Source organism: Oncorhynchus keta, chromosome 17 (assembly GCF_023373465.1).
Source record: "Oncorhynchus keta strain PuntledgeMale-10-30-2019 chromosome 17, Oket_V2, whole genome shotgun sequence".
In the NCBI taxonomy this organism is placed as follows: Eukaryota; Metazoa; Chordata; class Actinopteri; order Salmoniformes; family Salmonidae; genus Oncorhynchus; species Oncorhynchus keta.
This window is the reverse complement of record NC_068437.1, coordinates 9,423,309-9,441,058: the sequence shown is the minus strand read 5'-3', so window position 1 is coordinate 9,441,058 and position 17,750 is coordinate 9,423,309. Positions and strand designations below refer to the sequence as shown.

General features: G+C 43.9%; 1 long non-coding RNA gene across 1 annotated transcript; it reads right to left on the bottom strand.

Moving 5' to 3' along the window:
- Positions 1 to 7,101: 7,101 nt before the first annotated feature.
- On the bottom strand, positions 7,102 to 9,123 carry LOC118396104 (uncharacterized). Its single transcript, XR_008067546.1, has 3 exons — positions 7,832 to 9,123; positions 7,573 to 7,610; positions 7,102 to 7,388 (listed from the first exon to the last, which is right to left on the bottom strand). It is a non-coding gene; the product is annotated as an uncharacterized LOC118396104 (long non-coding RNA).
- Positions 9,124 to 17,750: the final 8,627 nt, after the last annotated feature.

Below are 17,750 nucleotides of genomic sequence, written 5' to 3'. Positions count from 1 at the left end.
CTGCCGGTGCCATCATGGGCTGGATCCCGTTCTGCCACGCCCGTTGCCTGAAGTCAGTGCAGCCTGTCCCGGGACGTCTTTCTGGGGCCTCGGAAGTTGCCCCGGACCTCTCCACCATTCCCTTGGAGTACCAGGACCTCCGGGGGGTGTTCAGTAAGGCCGGGCCACTTTTCTGCCGCCGCACCGACTATATGACTGCGGGATTGATCTTCTCCCAGGCACCACTCCGCCCCGGGGATGAATATACTCTCTGTCGTTTCCGGAGACCAAGGATATGGAGACCTACATTGAGGACTCCCTAGCTGCTGGGTTCATCCATATTTCTGCCTTCCCCACCGGCGCAGGGTTGTTCTTTGTGTAGAAGGACAAAACCCTACGCCCGTGCATTGACTACGGTGGTCTCAACGACATCATGTGAAGATGCGCTACACATTAATTCTCATCTCTTCAGCCTTCGAGACGCTCCAGGGGTCCACCGTGTTCTCCAAGCTGGACCTACCGAACACCTACCACCTGGTGCGGATAAGGGAAGGGGACGAGTGTAACACTGCCTTCAACTCGGCCACTACGAGTACCTGGTGCCCTTTGGCCTTACCAATGCCCCTGCTGTGTTCCTGGCTCTGGATAATGATGTTCTCCATGACATGTTGAACCGGTTCATCTTCGTCTACCTCAATGACATCCTCATCTTCTCCTGGTCCACCCATGAACACATGCTCCACGTCCGACAGGTTCTCCAACGCCCCTGGAGGACTACATTTTTGTAAAAGCAAAGAAGTGTGAATTCTATTGCTCCACCATCCCCTTTCTGGTTTACATCATCGCTGCAGGGAGCATACAGATGGAACCCGGGAAGGTGAGAGCGGTGGTGGATTGACCCCTGCCTACGTCCAGAGTACAGCTGCAGCGGTTCCTGGGTTTCAGCAACTTTTATCACCACTTTATCCGGGGCTACAACACCCTGGCTTCACCACTTTCTGCACTTACCTCTCCCAAGATTCCGTTCATTCAGGCTTGCCTGCCACCCGGGCTCCCGGTGGACCCTGGCTTTTGTGCGACAACTCTTTTTTTGCCGCCACTTGCACGGTCTGTGCACAGAACCAGACTCCTCGGCAAGCTCCGGCGGGTCTCCTCCAGCCTCTGAATGTCCCTCACCATCCCTGGTCTCACCTCGTCACGGGTCTCCCTCCGCCTGATGGCAACACCGCCATCCTTACCGTTGTGGATCGGTTTTCCAAAGCCGCCCACTTCATTCCTCTCCTCAAGCTACCCTCTGCCAAGGAGACGGCCCAGCTCATGGTGCAGCACGTCTTCCGAATCCTTGGACTGCCCATTGACATGGTTCTGAAAGGCGATCTGCACCCTCATTGGGTCGTCGACCAGCCTGTCCTCCGGGTTCCACCCCCAGTCCAACAGCCAGTCGGAGTGAGCCAACCAGGACCTTGAGACTACTCTGCGTTGCCTAGTCTCCATCAACCCAACCACCAGGAGCCAGCAGCTTGTGTGGGGTGAATACGCCCACAACACCCTTCCCTGCTCTACCAGGGGCCTATCACTGTTTTAGTGTTCCCTGGGGTATCAGCCGCTCTTCCCTGAGCAGAAAGAAGAGGTCGGAATACCTTCTTCCCAGATGTTTGTCCACCTCTGTCGTCGTATCTGGAGGAGAGCCTGGTCGGCCCTCCTCAAGACCACCTCCAGGTATCGATGACAAGCAGATCGCCACTGGACCCTGGCTCCTCCGGTATTGTCTCGGGCAACCCGGGGTCTGCCCCTCCGTGTGGAATCCCACAAACTATCCCACCGGTTTATCGGCCCGTTTCCCATCTCCAAAATCATTAGCCCCTCTGCTGTTCGTCTTCTGTTGCCCCGTTCCCTTCGTATAAATCCCATCTTTCAAGTGCCCAGAATTAAACGCATGTTTCACAGCCCTTTGTCTCCTGGTAAAATCAAACAATGTATAATGTGGAGAAGCATTGTACCATTGAACCCGATGTGACATTTGTTTTTCAATAACCAAAAATATATATTTTTCTGCTGGTTGAAGCTGATGTACAAAACAGAAAGTAAAAGACACAAAAACAAAACTTAAGAACAGGAAGCATAGAAATAATGCACATAGAACAGATTTGCCGCTTCTTATACTTGCTTTCAGTGAGAATGACAGATCTATAACTCACATCTATGCATTTGGTAAGGGTCGCCCAAAAAGTTACATATTGTAGCTTTAAGGGGAAGGAGTGTAATAGATTGGTCTAATAGCTATTATTAATTACCTGATTGGTTAATCTTGTGAACTCTTACCTTTGATATGTTGATGAAAAAAACTGTGATGGGTGGTGGTAAAAAGTAGCAATATTTCGAGAATAAACTCAATTTAATTTAGAGAAAATCAACATTTAGAGAATAAAATTGCAATTATATTTCAAGGTTAAACGTGGGGGATATGGTTAAATCCATGTCTCTCACCCTCTCCACAATTGAAATACCTGAGTTAGATGACCTCGTGAAACTATACTTTAGAATTGGCTTTAGTAACAAGGAACTCCTATAGCACATAATCCTATTATTATAAGTAGGTCTATTAGGACCTGGAAGAGGTTGTGCCATAGATTATTTTCAGAAGGAGGAACTGTGGTTACATACATACTGTAGGTAGAGACGGGCGGGTTGTGTGGGCGGTAAAAGGTAGGGGCAAAACAAACAAATGGCCATCAATCGAATGATCTAATACACTCGTTCAAACAGGCGTCACTGTGCACTCACACTTATCATCTTAATGATCTAATAACTCGCACGCACACACACACAGACACACACACACACACGCGCACATGCACCACGTTCTCCCCTGGCAATTTCAGACTATAGGCATACACTCTTTTAACTGTACGTTATGAGCACAAACAAGAAAACGCCCTTGGCACTGTCACTGAATGTGAAGAGAACTGGGATTGAGTCCCTGTCAGTCTGCCCTCCGAATTCACTACAACGTTCTGCTGCTGTGTAGCCAAGGGGAACACCTGCAAAAAATCTTTGAAACATTATCCATGCTGCTTTGCTAACAGTAGTATTTCCCCCTTATGGCAACTATCCTTCTAAAGACTATAGTCTAGTAGGCCAACACTGCGTAGGCTACTTGAGCACACCCGATAAAACAAATTCTCTTGGGATCCTGGAGACCAGGGGCTATGAGTCAAGCTGCTCTCCAAATTTGCTACAACACTGCTATTGTGCAGCCACTAGATTGACTACCCTAACTTCTAGGTGAATTGGGGTGGCAGGTAGCCTAGTGGTTAGCGCGTTGGGCCAGGAACCAAAAGGTTGCTGGATCAAATCCCTTAGCTGACAAGGTAAACATCTGTCATTCCCTGGTAGGCTGTCATTGTAAAAAATAATTAGCTCTTAACTGATTTGCCTAGTTAAATAAAGGTTAATTTTACTTTACAGTAAGTGAAAGTAAATTATAGGCCTATTCAATGACTGGGGGAGGAAGGAACAATGAAGCAGGGGTTTTACGCAAGTGTCTGTGGGATGAGAGGCAACTCAAGGACCACTCCCGCATGCACGAGGCACTGCTTGAATATATTGTAGCGAATTCAGGGGTTAGCCCTGACCAAGACTTGAACCCGGGTCCAGTGACTGTTAAGCCAAAACCTTAACGCCAAGAGGTCCAAACCCCCTGACGTGGTCGCTAGGTGTTGGGTTAAGGTCGCTCATTACCTCCTTCCTTCGGGTGAGCGTGTCCCCACGGTTCTCTACACCAAGTCCCTCAAGTGGACATTCCTCTCTGATTGTCCCACATCCACTTTCTCACTTCTAACACCAATGTAGCGAACTCAGGAGTAGCCCCAGTCTGGACTCGAACCCGATCCAGAAACTGCCAAACCAACACCTTAAACCGTTACACCAAGAGGTTTGAACCCCTTGACAAGGTTGCTAGGTGATAGGTTAAGGTCACTACAATATTCATGGATAGATTCTCCCTTGAAGGGTTGGTGGCCTGGCGGTTGGGAGCTTGGGCCGGTGGCCGATAGGTCGCTGGTTCGGGTCCCCGTTTTGACTTGGTGGGAGACCTGTCGACGTGCCCTTGGGCAGGGCGTTGACCCTGATTGCTTCTGTGGGTTGCTCTGGATAGGAGTCTGTTAGATGACTGAATGTAACGTAAATTGAGCGGCTTCACTTCAGGTAGATTGTATGTTTTAATATTCAATAAAAATCGAATAAAACACAAATAAACAAAATAAACAAATGTGCTCCTTTCATGAAAGGGGATGGGGCTAGGTTTGTGTGGAAAGCCCCATGGAGAGCAGAGAGAGATGACTCAAAGTTAACTATACACACTGCGTATCACATTTAAAACTTCTTAAGGCTGCCTCCCGGGTGGCGCAGTGGTCTAGGGCACTGCAACACAGTGCTATCTGTGCCACCAGAGACTCTGGGCTCTGTCGCAGCCGGTCGCGACTGGGAGGTCCATAGGGCGATGTACAATTGGCCTAGTGTCGTCCAGGTTAAGGAGGGTTTGGCCGGTAGGGATATCCTTGTCTCATTGCGCACTAGCGGCTCCTGTGGCGGGCGGGGTGCAGTGCACGCTAACCAGGTCGCTAGGTGCACGGTGTTTCCTCTGACACATTGGTGCGGCTGGCTTCCGGGTTGGATGCGCGCTGTGTTAAGAAGCAGTGCGGCTTGGTTGAGTTGTGTTTCGGAGGACGCATGGCTTTCAACCTTCGTCTCTCCCGAGCCATTAAGGGAGTTGTAGCGATGAGACAAGATAGTAACTACTAGCAATTGGATACCATGAAAAGGGGGTACAATTTAAAAAAACAAAAACAACTTCTTAGGGCTAGGCCCCTTTTTCTCCACTTCCTGTTTGGAAGTGTCCAAAGTGAACTGCCTGTTGATCAGGCGCTGAAGCCAGGATATGCATATAATTGGTACCATTGGAAAGAAAACACTTTGAAGTTTGTAGAAATGTTAAAATAATGAATATTGAAAATTAGCTCCCTGGATGCAATTCCTAAGGCTTCCACAGGGTGTCAGCAGTCTGTTCAATGTTTCAGGCTTGTAACTTCAAAAACGAATAAGAAATAAAAGTTTTAGTAGTCTTTGAAATTCATATCTGCGGGCACCATGAAGACATTACGCACCTCCTAAAATCGGTTTCCTATTGAACATACTTCTTTCCGAAATAAATATTATAGTTTGATTACATTTTAGTGTATCTGAGGAGTAAATAGAAACATATTTTGGCTTGTTGAAACACATTTTAGGGGTAGATTTTCGGAGTCCTTCCTCTGCAAGTTGAACGAGTGGATTACTCAAATCGATGGCGCCAACGACTTTTTGGGATATTTTATCTAACAAAATGACACTACATGTTATAGCTGGGACCCTTTGGATGACAAATCAGAGGAAGATTTTCAAAAATTAAGTGAATATTTTATCGTTATATGTGAATGTATGAAATCTGTGCTGGTGGAAAAATATTTGATGTGGGACGCCGTCCTCAAACAATCGCATGGGATGTTTTCGCTGTAATAGCTACTGTAAATCGGACAGTGCAGTTAAATTAACAATAATTTACGTTTTCAGACGATATAAGACACTTATATGTACCTAAATGTTTAAAATCTATAATATTTATGATTATTTATTTGAATTGCGCGCCCTCCAGTTTCACTGGAAGTTGTCCCGCTAGCAGGACACCAATCCTTAATTAACAGACCAAACATTTAATACCACTATAGAACCAGTCTGTGCATCAATACTACCCAGCCCTAGTTAAAACTCCCTTCAATTGCCTTCAAACATCACCAAACTCATGGACTATTTAGTTAACCATGTTATATCAATATTTCATGAGTCATATTACACTTGTGCAAATTTGTAAGTTAACCTTTTGACACAAAGTACCAGTCAAAAGTTTGGACACACCTACTCATTCAAGGGTTTTCTTTATTTTTACTATTTTCTACATTGCAGAATAATAGTCAAGACATCAATAACACATATGGAATCATGTAGTAACCACAAAAGTGTTAGACAAATCATTATGTCTTTTATATTTGAGATTATTCAATGTAGCCACCCCTTGCCTTGATGACAGCTTTGCACACTCTTGGCATTCTCTCAACCAGCTTCATGAGGAATGCTTTTCCAACTGTCTTGAAGGAGTTCCCACATGCTGAGCACTTGTTGGCTGCTTTTCCTTCACTCTGGAATGTGTACACACACCTGCATACACACACTGTACACACACCTGCATACACACACAACCCACCTGTCTCTACCTATGTATATAACCACGCAGACAGATGAAATCCTACCTCATCCGAGTCCATTTCGTTGGTTCCTCCTCCTGAAAATAATCTGTGGTACAACCTCTTCCAGGTCCTAATAGGCCTACTTATAATAATGGGGTTATTATGTGCCAAAGAAGAAAGAATTTCCTTGTTACCAAAGCCATTTCTAAAATATAGTTTCACCAGGTCATCTAACTGCAGGCATTCCAACGGTGGCGCACAGTAAACAGGGGGCCAGGAAGTCATGCAGTTAACCAAATCACAGAGTTTATTCTCAAAATATTGCCACTTTATTCTCGAATCATTGCCACTTCATTCACTATTTTTGGGGGAAGACTTTGTTCCCTGAAATATTGTCACTTTATTCTTGAAATATTGTCACTTTTTTAAAGTACTATCATGCAACAACAACAAATATCCAAGTACCACCACCCTTCACTGTTTACTTTTGTTTCACTTGGCCTTAATACTCTTCCATAAAAATATCACACAAGGATTTGAGTGCACAACAAATTATCAAACTGTGGAAAGCAACATACAGTATAAGCATGTTTTCATTGATAAAGCAGAGCCATACTATATTTCTATATAGTATGAACAAGCCTGTGGGGTGTTACAACCCCGCCTGGAAACGCCCTCCATTCATCTTTTATGGTAACAAAAACACCCTCATTTGCTGTACACTCTAAAAAGAAAAGGTTCCTAGAGTATCCATTAATGGGTTCTTCAAATGTAAAGTGCTGGGAACCTCTATAAGTTCTTCGAAGAACCCCTTTTAATGGATCCTCAAAGAACCGTTTTAACTACCCCTCTCCTATTATTATAATTAATATTATTAATAATGCGCATAACAATAACACAATATTTTAGTTGTCAGTGTTTATTATGATTTTAATGGCAAAGCAGAATAACATATCCAAATATGAGGTCAACTCTCAGCAGAGTCCAATGGGTATATCTTCTGGCGTAATGATGTTAATGTGCTGATGTTCTCCGTATCCATAGCCAGAAGGATTTTGCAGTGCATGGTGATCAAACAGGTTTCCTGGTATATTCATCAGATGTGTAGGGAGGGAGAAACCTGTGAATCTAAAAAAAAAATGATACAGATGTTTAATAAAACAAGCACAAGGTAGTATTCATACATTGTTTTTTTGTGGTAAATGTGAATGAAAAAAACTGTCATACACATACCTTGTCCATAATGTAGAGGCCTATGTAATTTTCATTGAAGAGGTAAGGGAGGATGTCACACGTGATCTGCATAACATACCAATTAACATACCTTTGTATGCCTCCTCGTCTGTATGCCTGCAGACACAGACACAAAAGTGAGCAATTCAGTCATCTGCACCCAATTCAGCTAGCCTTCAACATATTCTTATAGCATATATACTCTTACCTCTTTGTTGATTGCTATCCAGTCAATTGTGTCCATTTTCTGTTTTACAGAGTTTTGCACGAATATGAAATGATAGATGGTATCATCATAAAACAATATCAATTTAGATCATATAAGGGACAAACCTTACCTTAAATTGAGGAGATCTCTCCTCGGTGCGCGGCTCTATGCAGGATGCCATCAAAGGGGATGAACCCGGGGATCAGGAGCGAACCGGTCACGCCAGCTGATGCACGGGAACCTGTCACACCAGCTGATGCACGGGAACCTGTCACGCCAGCTGATGCACGGGAACCTGTCGAGTCAGCTGAGGCGCGGGAGCCTGGCAATCCGGCTGAGGCATGAAAGCCCAACGGGCCTCCTGAGGCAGGGGAGCCTGGCGATCTGATCTGGTTGAGGCATGAGAGTCTGTAGCAGTTCCCGGATCCGACGTCATTTACTCAAAAACAAAAAACACTCCCTGATGCTTCCCTTAGGTGAGGTGTTATTCTGTAACAAGTGTGCCAAGAGTTGGGAAGCAAGTTCAGGGAGTGTTTTAATAAAATAAACAGAACATAATACAAAACAAGGAACACTAACAGCACACAGACATGAAACAGAAACAATGGCCTGGGGAAGGAACCAAGGGGAGTGACAGATACAGGGAAGATAATCAAGGAGGTGATGGAGTCCAGGTGAGTGTCATGAGGCACTGGTGAGCGAGACGATGGTGGCAGGTATGCCTGATAATCTGCAGCCTGATGACCTAGAGACCAGAGAGGGAGTATGCGTGACACTGTGCGTGTGGAGTAAAGGTGGTCTAGAGTTTTTTCCCCTCTGGCTGCACGTTTAACATGCTGGTTGAAATTTGATTAAAAAGGATTTACATTACCCTGCATTAAATTCCCCGGCCACAAGGAGCGTCGCCTCTGGATGAGCATTTTCTTGTTTGCTTACGGCCGTATACAGCTCATTGAGTGCGGTCTTAGTGCCAGCATCGGTTTGTGGTGGTAAATAGACAGTGCCAAAGAACAGATGAAAACTCTTGAGGTAGATAGTGTGGTCTACAGCTCATCATGAGATACTCTACCTCATGCGAGAAAAACCTAGAGATATCGTGCACCGGCTGTTGTTTCCAAATATACATAGACTGACACCCCTTGTATTACCAGAGGCTGCTGTTCTATCCTGCCGATACAGTGTATAACCCGCCAGCTGTATGTTATTCATGTTGTCATACAGTTTTTAATGTCCCGTTGGTAGGATATACGTGCTTTTAGTTCATCCACTTTATTATCCAGTGATTGCCATCGGTACTATTGGCCAGCGTACAAAGGCAGATTAGTCACTCGTCGCTGGATCCTCACAAGGTACCCCAATCTCTTCAGCCCACAGTTCTATCCAAAAGACAAATTGCTCTTCAATATTTTGTTTATCAATACATGATTGAGCCCCCCTTCTGTTTTGGGACCCACCTGTTTGGCAAATACATTTATATATATATATAATAATAAAAAAGTGCCCGTTTTGCATGTTTTTCTGGCATTAATACATGTTACATATCATTTTGCAAACAATGTAAAAATAAACCATTGAGTTAATAAAGCTGCATCAAAAATGCAGGTGTTTCAGCCTAGCTCAGTTTTTTTCCTGTGGTGGTGAGGCAGCCAGCAGAAAATACGGAGCGTAGGGGTTGGTAATGTTCTCTAGTTGCACCGTGATTGGCTCCATGTTCTGTCGCTCATGGGGACACTACGTCATCGTAAAGTCTACGGGTAGAGATAAAAAATTCAAGTCCCTTGGGTGCTGCCATAGACTTCAATGCTGTTTCCTTCCTTGGTGTGGCTGGCTTCCAGGTTAAGCGAGCAGTGTCAAGAAACAGTGCGGCTTGGCTCTCGACCTTCACCGAGTCCATAGGGGAGTTGAAGCATTGAGACAAGATAGTCATTTCTGGCCCATGGCGTGTAACTGTTTATCCTTTTAAATTATTCTTTTTTTTACCCCCTTTTGCTCCCCAATTTCATGATATCCAATTGGTAAAGTGTGATTACATTGGCCATTCTGTCAATCCAGCATGACTTCTGCCGCATTCACAACAACTGGAAACTCGAACTGGGAAATCTCAGACTTCTTTGAGTTCAAGACAACAGAATTTTTTTTGCTCTGACTGGTAAAATACGGACGATTATTCATCCAACTCGTAAATTCAAAGTCGGGAACTCGGGCCTCTTTCTAGAGCCCAAAAGAAGGACCTTCCTGTTGAAATGAGCACAAGATGAGTCCAAATATGTCTTGTATGCTGCTGCATAATATTAAGCAATATGCCAGGGAGATACAGTGGGGAGAACAAGTATTTGATACACTGCCAATTTTGCTGGTTTTCCTACTTACAAAGCATGTAGAGGTCTGTAATTTTTGTCATTGGTACACTTCAACTGTGAGAGAAGGAATCTTTAAAAAAATCCAGAAAATCACATTGTATGATTTTTAAGTAATTAATTTGCATTTTATTGCATCACATAAGTATTTGATCACCTACCAACCAGTAAGAATTCCGGCTCTCACAGTTTTTCTTTAAGAAGCCCTCCTGTTCTCCACTCATTACCTGTATTAACTGCAACTGTTTGAACTCGTTACCTGTATAAAAGACACCTGTCCACACACTCAATCATACAGACTCCAACCTCTCCACAATGGCCAAGACCAGAGAGCTAGGCAAGCAGCTTGGTCATAGGCAAGCAGCTTGGTGAGAAGGCAACAACTGTTGGCACAATTATTAGAAAATGGAAGAAGTTCAAGATGACAGTCAATCACCCTCGGTCTGGGGCTCCATGCAAGATCTCACCTCGTGGGGCATCAATGATCATGAGGAAGGTGAGGGATCAGCCAAGAACTACACGGCAGGACCTGGTCAATGACCTGAAGAGAGCTGGGACCACAGTCTCAAAGAAAACCATTAGTTACATACTACGCCGTCATGGAATAAAATCCTGCAGCGCACGCAAGGTCCCCCTGCTCAAGCCAGCGCATGTCCAGGCCCGTCTGAAGTTTGCCAATAACCATCTGGATAATCCAGAGGAGGAATGGGAGAAGGTCATGTGGTCTGATGAGACAAAAATATAGCTTTTTGGTCTAAACTCCACTCATCGTGTTTGGAGGAAGAAGAAGGATGAGTACAACTTCAAGAACACCATCCCAACCGTGAAGCATGGAGGTGGAAACATCATTCTTTGGGGATGCTTTTCTGCAAAGAGGCCATGGCGACTGCACCGTATTGAGGGGAGGATGGATGAGGGCCCTGTATCGCGAGATCTTGGCCAACAACCTCCTTCCTTCAGTAAGAGCATTGAAGATGGGTCATGGACTGGGTCTTCCAGCATGACAACGACCCAAAATACACAGCCAGGGAAACTAAGGAGTGGCTCCACGGGAAGCATCTCAAGGTCCTGGAGTGACCTAGCCAGTCTCCAGACCTGAACCCAATAGATCATCTTTGGAGGGAGCTGAAAGTCCGTATTGCCCAGCTACAGCCCTGAAACCTGAAGGATCTGGAGAAGGTCTGTCTGGAGGAGTGGGCCAAAATCCCTGCTGCAGTGTGTGCAAACCTGGTCAAGAACTACAGGAAACGTATGATCTCTGTAAATGCAAACAAAGGTTTTTGTACCAAATATTAAGTTCTGCTTTTCTGATGTATCAAATACTTGAGTCGTGCAATAAAATGCAAATTAATTACTTAAAAAATCATACAATGTGATTTTCTGTATTTAGATTCAGTCTCTCACAGTTGAAGTGTTCCTATGATACAAATTACAGACCTCTACATGCTTTGTAAGTAGGAAAACCTGCAAAATCGGCAGTGTATCAAATACTTGTTCTCCCCACTGTATGTAAAGTCACAAGAATAAGTATGTGAACCCTTTGCAATTACCTGGATTTCTGCATAGATTGGTCAAAACATTTGATCCAATCTTCATCTAAGTCACAACAATAGGCAAACACAGTGTGCTTAAACTAATAACACAAAAGTTATTGTATTTTTGTTGTCTATATTGAATACATAATTTAAACATTCACCGTGTTGGTTGGAACCCTTAACACAGTCAGTGTTGTCAGCATAGTAAACTCAGCTAGTCAATGTAGTCAGCTCAGCTATCCCCATTGAGACCGTGTCTGTGCCTCGATCTAGGTTGGGCAAAATGGTGTTCGCTTTAGCATTCTCACTGGAATAAAGACCTCCTCCATTCCTGTCATTATTGAAAGAGATTGTGATATTTCACATCTCAAAATAGGGCAACTCAATGTTAGATTGCTCGCCTCCAAGACAGTTATAATCAATTAACTGCTCACTGATCATAATCTTGATGTGATTGGCCTGACTGAAACATGGCGTAAGCCTGATAAATTTACTGTGTTAAATGAGGCCTCTTTTCCTGGTTACACTAGTGACCAAATCCTCCGCGCATCCCGCAAAGGCGGAGGTGTTGCAAACATTTACGACAGCAGATTTCAATTTACAAAAAAATACTTTTCTTCTTTTGAGCTTCTAGTCATGAAATCTATGCAGCCTACTCAATACATTGTTATAGCTACTGTTTACAGGCCTCCTGGGCCGTATACAGTGTTCCTCACTGAGTTCCCTGAATTCCTATCGGACCTTGTAGTCATGGCAGATGATAATCACATTTTTGGTGACTTTAATATTCACATGGAAAAGTGCACACATCCACTCCAAAGGCTTTCGGAGCCATCATCGACTCAGTGGGTTTTGTACAACATGTCTCCTGACCTACTCACTGCCACAGTCATACTCTGGACCTAGTTTTGTCCTGTGGAATAAGTATTGTGGATCTTAAAACTTGTTATGGCTGCAATCCCGTTAACGGGATAAGTGTCATCAACAACCGTTGAATAGCATAGCGCTACATTCAATGAGTATTACTAAAAATATTTATATTCATGAAATCACAAGTGCAATATAGGAAAACACATCTTAGCCTTTTGTTAATCCACCTGTCATGTCAGATTTTTAAATTATGCTTTACAGTGAAAGCAATCCAAGTGTTTGTGTAAGTTTATCGATCGCACGACAAAACATTAAGTACACTTAGCATTAAGTAGCTTGGTCACGAAAATCAGAAAAGCAATCAAATTAATCGTTTACCTTTGATGATCTTCGGATGTTTTCACTCACGAGACTCCCAGTTACACAACAAATCTTCCTTTTGTTCCATAAAGATTATTTTTATATCCAAAATATCTCCGTTTGTTTGGCACGTTATGTTCAGAAATCCACAGGAAAGAGCGGTCAGACTCCCTTCACCTACCCAAGGACGTCAGAGTACAAAAATCAGTTAACCCCTAACCGATGAACTTTACCTTGCGTAATACTGTAGATGCAGTCGTACCCCTAAAAACTAAAAACATTTGTCATAAGAAACTAACTCCCTGGAATACAGAAAATATCAGAGCCTTGAAGCAAGCTTCCAGAAAATTGGAACGGAAATGGTGCTCCACCAAACTGGAAGTCTTCCGACTAGTTTGGAAAGACACACATATCATATACATACCATACAATATCGAAGAGCCTCCACTGCTATTTTTGATACTGTCACAAAGATAACTAAAAAGCATTCCCCAAGAGAGGATGTCTTTCATTTCAGCAGTGATAAATTATTTTTTGAAGTTCTTTGACGAAAAGATAATGATTATGGAATCCTCTTTAAATCTGCATATTTCTCCAAAGCTCAGTTGTCCTGAGTCTGCACAACACAATCATAGGATCAAGGGAGACACTCAAGTTTTTTAATCCTATATCTCTTGACACTTTAATGAAATTAGTAATGGCCTCAAAACCTCCAAGCTGCATACTGCACCCTATTCCAACTAAACTACTGAAAGAGTTGCTTCCTGTGCTTGGCCCATCTATGTTGAACATAATAAATGGCTCTCTATCCACCGGATGTGTACCAAACTCACTAAAAGTGGCAGTAAAAAAGCCTCTCTTGAAAAAGCCAAAAAAAGACCCAGAAAATATAAAAACTATCGGCCTATATCGAATCTCCCATTCCTCTCTCAAAAAAAAGCTGTTGCACAGCAACTCCCTGCCTTCCTGAAGACAAACAATGTTTACCAAATGCTTCAGTCTGGTTTTAGACCCCATCATAGCACTGAGACTGCACTTGTGAAGGTGGTAAATGACCTTTTAATGTTTGTCCCCGTGCTCCTAGACCTTAGTGCTGCTTTTGACACCATCGATCATGACATTCTTTTGGAGAGATTGGTCTACACGGACAAGTTCTGGCCTGGTTTAGATCTTATCTGTTGGAAAGATATCAGTTTGTCTCTGTGGATGGTTTGTCCTCTGACAAATCAACCGTAAGTTTCTGTTCCTCAAGGTTCTGTTTTAGGACCAGTATTGTTTTCACTATATATTTTACCTCTAGGTGATGTAATTTGGAAACATAATGTTAACTTTCACTGCTATGCGGATGATACACAGCTGTACATTTCGATGAAACATGGAGAAGTCCCAAAATTGCCCTGTCTGGAAGCCTGTGTTTCAGACACAAGGACATTTTTTACTTTTAAACTTGGACAAAACAGAGATGCCAGTTCTAGGTCCCAAGAAACAAAGAAATCTTCTGTTGGATCTGACAATTCATCTTGATGGTTGTACAGTCGTTGCAAATAAAACTGTGAAGAACCTCTGCGTTACTCTGGACACTGATCTCTCTTTTGACGAACATATCAAGACTGTTTCATGGGCAGCTTTTTTCCATCTACGTAACATTGCAAAAATCAGAAACTTTGTTAAAAAATGATGCATGCTTTGTCACTTTGAGATTAGACTACTGCAATTCTCTACTTTCCGGCAACCCGGATAAAGCACTAAATAAACTTCAGTTAGTGCTAAACGGCTGCTGGAATATTGACTAGAACCAAAAAATGTGATCAGCGTTAGGCTCTCTACACTGACTTCCTGTAAAGGCTGGGGTTGATTTCAAGGTTATACTGCTAACCCACAAAGCATTACATGGGCTTGCTCCTATTTATCTTTCTGATTTTGTCCTGCCGTACATACCTACACGTACACTACGGTCACAAGACGCAGGCCTCCTTGTTGTCTCTAGAATTTCTAAACAAACAGCTGGAGGCAGGGGTTTCTCCTATAGAGCTCCATTTTTATGGATTGGTCTGCCTGTGAGAGATGCAGACTCGGTCTCAACATTTAAGTTTTTACTGAGGACTCATCTCTTCAGTAGATCCTATGATTGAGTGTAGTCTGGCCCAGGGGTGTGAAGGTGAACGGAAAGGCACTGGAGCAACGAACTGCCCTTGCTGTCTCTGCCTGGCTGGTTCCCGTCTCTCCACCAGGATTCTCTGCCTCTAACCCTATTATGGGGCTGATTCACTGGCTTACTGTTGCTCTTCCATCCTGTCCCTAGGAGAGGTGCATCACTTGAGTGGGTTGAGTCACTGACATGATCTTCCTGTCCGGGTTTTGCGCCCCCATCGGGTTTGTGCCGTGGGGGAGATCTTTCCGGGCTGTACTCAGTCTTGTCTCAGGGTAGTAAGTTGTTGGTTGAAGATATCCCTCTAGTGGTGTGGGGGCTGTGCTTTGGCAAAGTGGGTGGGGTTATATCCTGCCAGGTTGGCCCTGTCCAGGGGTATCGTCGGACGGAGTCACAGTGTTTACCGACCCCTCCTGTCTCAGCCTCCAGTATTTATGCTGCAATAGTTTATGTGTTGGGGGGCTAGGGTCAGTCTGTTGACATGTAGTCAAGGTCAGGGTGTTATATCTGGAGTATTTCTCCTGTCTTATCCGGTGTCCTGTATGAATTTAAGTGTGCTCCCTCTAATTCTCTCTCCCTCCCTTCCCAGAGGACCTGAGCCCTGGGACCATGCCTCAGGACTACCTGGCCTGCTCCAGTTTCAACTGTTCTGCCTTGTTATTATTCGACCATGCTGGTCATTTATGAACATTTGAACATCTTGGCCATGTTCTGTTATGATCTCCACCCGGCACAGCCAGAAGAGGACTGGCCACCCCACATATGCTCTCTCTAATTCTCTCTTTCTTTCTCTCTCTCTCTCGGAGGACCTGAGCCCTAGGACCGTGCCCCAGGACTACCTGATATGATGACTCCTTGCTGTCCCCGGTCCACCTGACTGTGCTGCTGCTCCAGTTTCAACTGTTCTGCCTTGTTATTATTCGACCATGCTGGTCATTTATGAACATCTTGGCCATGTTCTGTTATAATCTCCACCCGGCACAGCCAGAAGAGGACTGGCCACCCCACAGCCTGGTTCCTCTCTAGGTTTCTTCCTAGGTTTTGGCCTTTCTAGGGAGTTTTTCCTAGCCACCGTGCTTCTACACCTGCATTGCTTGCTGTTTGGGGTTTTAGGCTGGGTTTCTGTACAGCACTTTGAGATATCAGCTGATGTACGAAGGGCTATATAAATAAATTTGATTTGATTTTGACTCCTTGCTGTCCCCAGTCCACGTGGTCATGCTGCTGCTCCAGTTTCAACTGTTCTGCCTGCGGCTATGGAACCCTGACCTGTTCACCGGATGTGCTACCTGTCTCAGACCTGCTGTTTGGGACTCTCTCTCTCTACCGCACTTGCTGTCTCTAACTCTGAATGATCGGCTATGAAAAACCAACTGACATTTACTCCTGAGGTGCTGACCAACAGTTGGCACCTTCTACAACCACTGTGATTATGTTTATTATTTGACACTGCTTGTCATCTACAAACGTTTGAACATCTTGGCCATGTACTGTTATAATCTCAATCCGGTACAGCCAGAAGAGGACTGGCCATCCTTTAGACCCTGGTTCCTCTAGGTTTCTTCCTAGGTTCCTGCCTTTCTACAGAGTTTTTCCTAGCCACCGCGCTTCTACATCTCCATTGTTTGGGGTTTTAGGTTGGGTTTCTGTATAGCACTTTGTAACATAGGCCGGTGTAAAAAGGGCTTTATAAATACATTTGATTTGAGGAAACAGTCTGGTGGGAACATTGTGGGGACAAAATATATGTTACAAAAACACAAAAAAATACCAAGTTGTGCGGATGATTATGCAAAGTTATTTTCAGGGTGAAAAATCTTTAAAAGTTCTTTTGGGAACATTTGGGGGATATGACAAGAGATAGGTCCCCAAAACACAAAAACTGTCCAATGCTAACATCCAGATAATGTTTGTATCAGGGTGCACAAAACGTTCCTTGTATTTTTTTATTTCACCTTTTTATTTAACCAAGTAGGCTAGTTGAGAACAAGTTCTTATTTACAACTGCGACCTGGCCAAGATTAAGCAAAGCAGTGAGACACAAACAACACAGAGTTACACATGGAATATCAAAACATACAGTCAATAACACAATAGAAAAAAGTCTGTATACAGTGTGAGCAAATGAGGTAAGATAAGGGAGGTAAGGCAATGAATAGGCCATAGTGGCAAAATAATAACTATTTAGAAATTCAACACTGGAGTGATAGATATGCAGAAGATGAATGTGCAAGTAGAGATACTGGTGTGCAAAGGAGCTAAAATAAATAAATAACAGTATGGGGATGAGATAGTTGGATGAGCTATTTACAGATGGGCTATGTACAGCTGCAGTGATCTTTCAGCTGCTCTGACAGCTGGTGCTTAAAGTTAGTGAGGACGATATGAGTCTCCAGCTTCAGTGATTTTTGCAATTCGTTCCAGTCATTAACTGGAAGGAAAGGCGGCCAAATGAGGAATTGGCTTTCGTGGTGACCAGTGAAATATACCTGCTGGAGCGCATGCTACAGGTGGGTGCTGCTATGGTGACCAGTGAGCTGAGATAAGGTGGGGCTTTACCTAGCAAAGACTTGTAGATGACCTGGAGTCAGTGAGTTTGGCAACGAATATGAAGCGAGGACCAGCCAGCAAGAGCATACAGGTCGCAGTGGTGGGTAGTATATGGGGCATATTTTGTGTTTTGGGAATCTCTCTCTTGTAATGTACCCACACTGGAACCTTTAAGAACTCATAAAGGCTATTCTGTTAACATTCTTGGAACATGAAAGCAATTTTTTG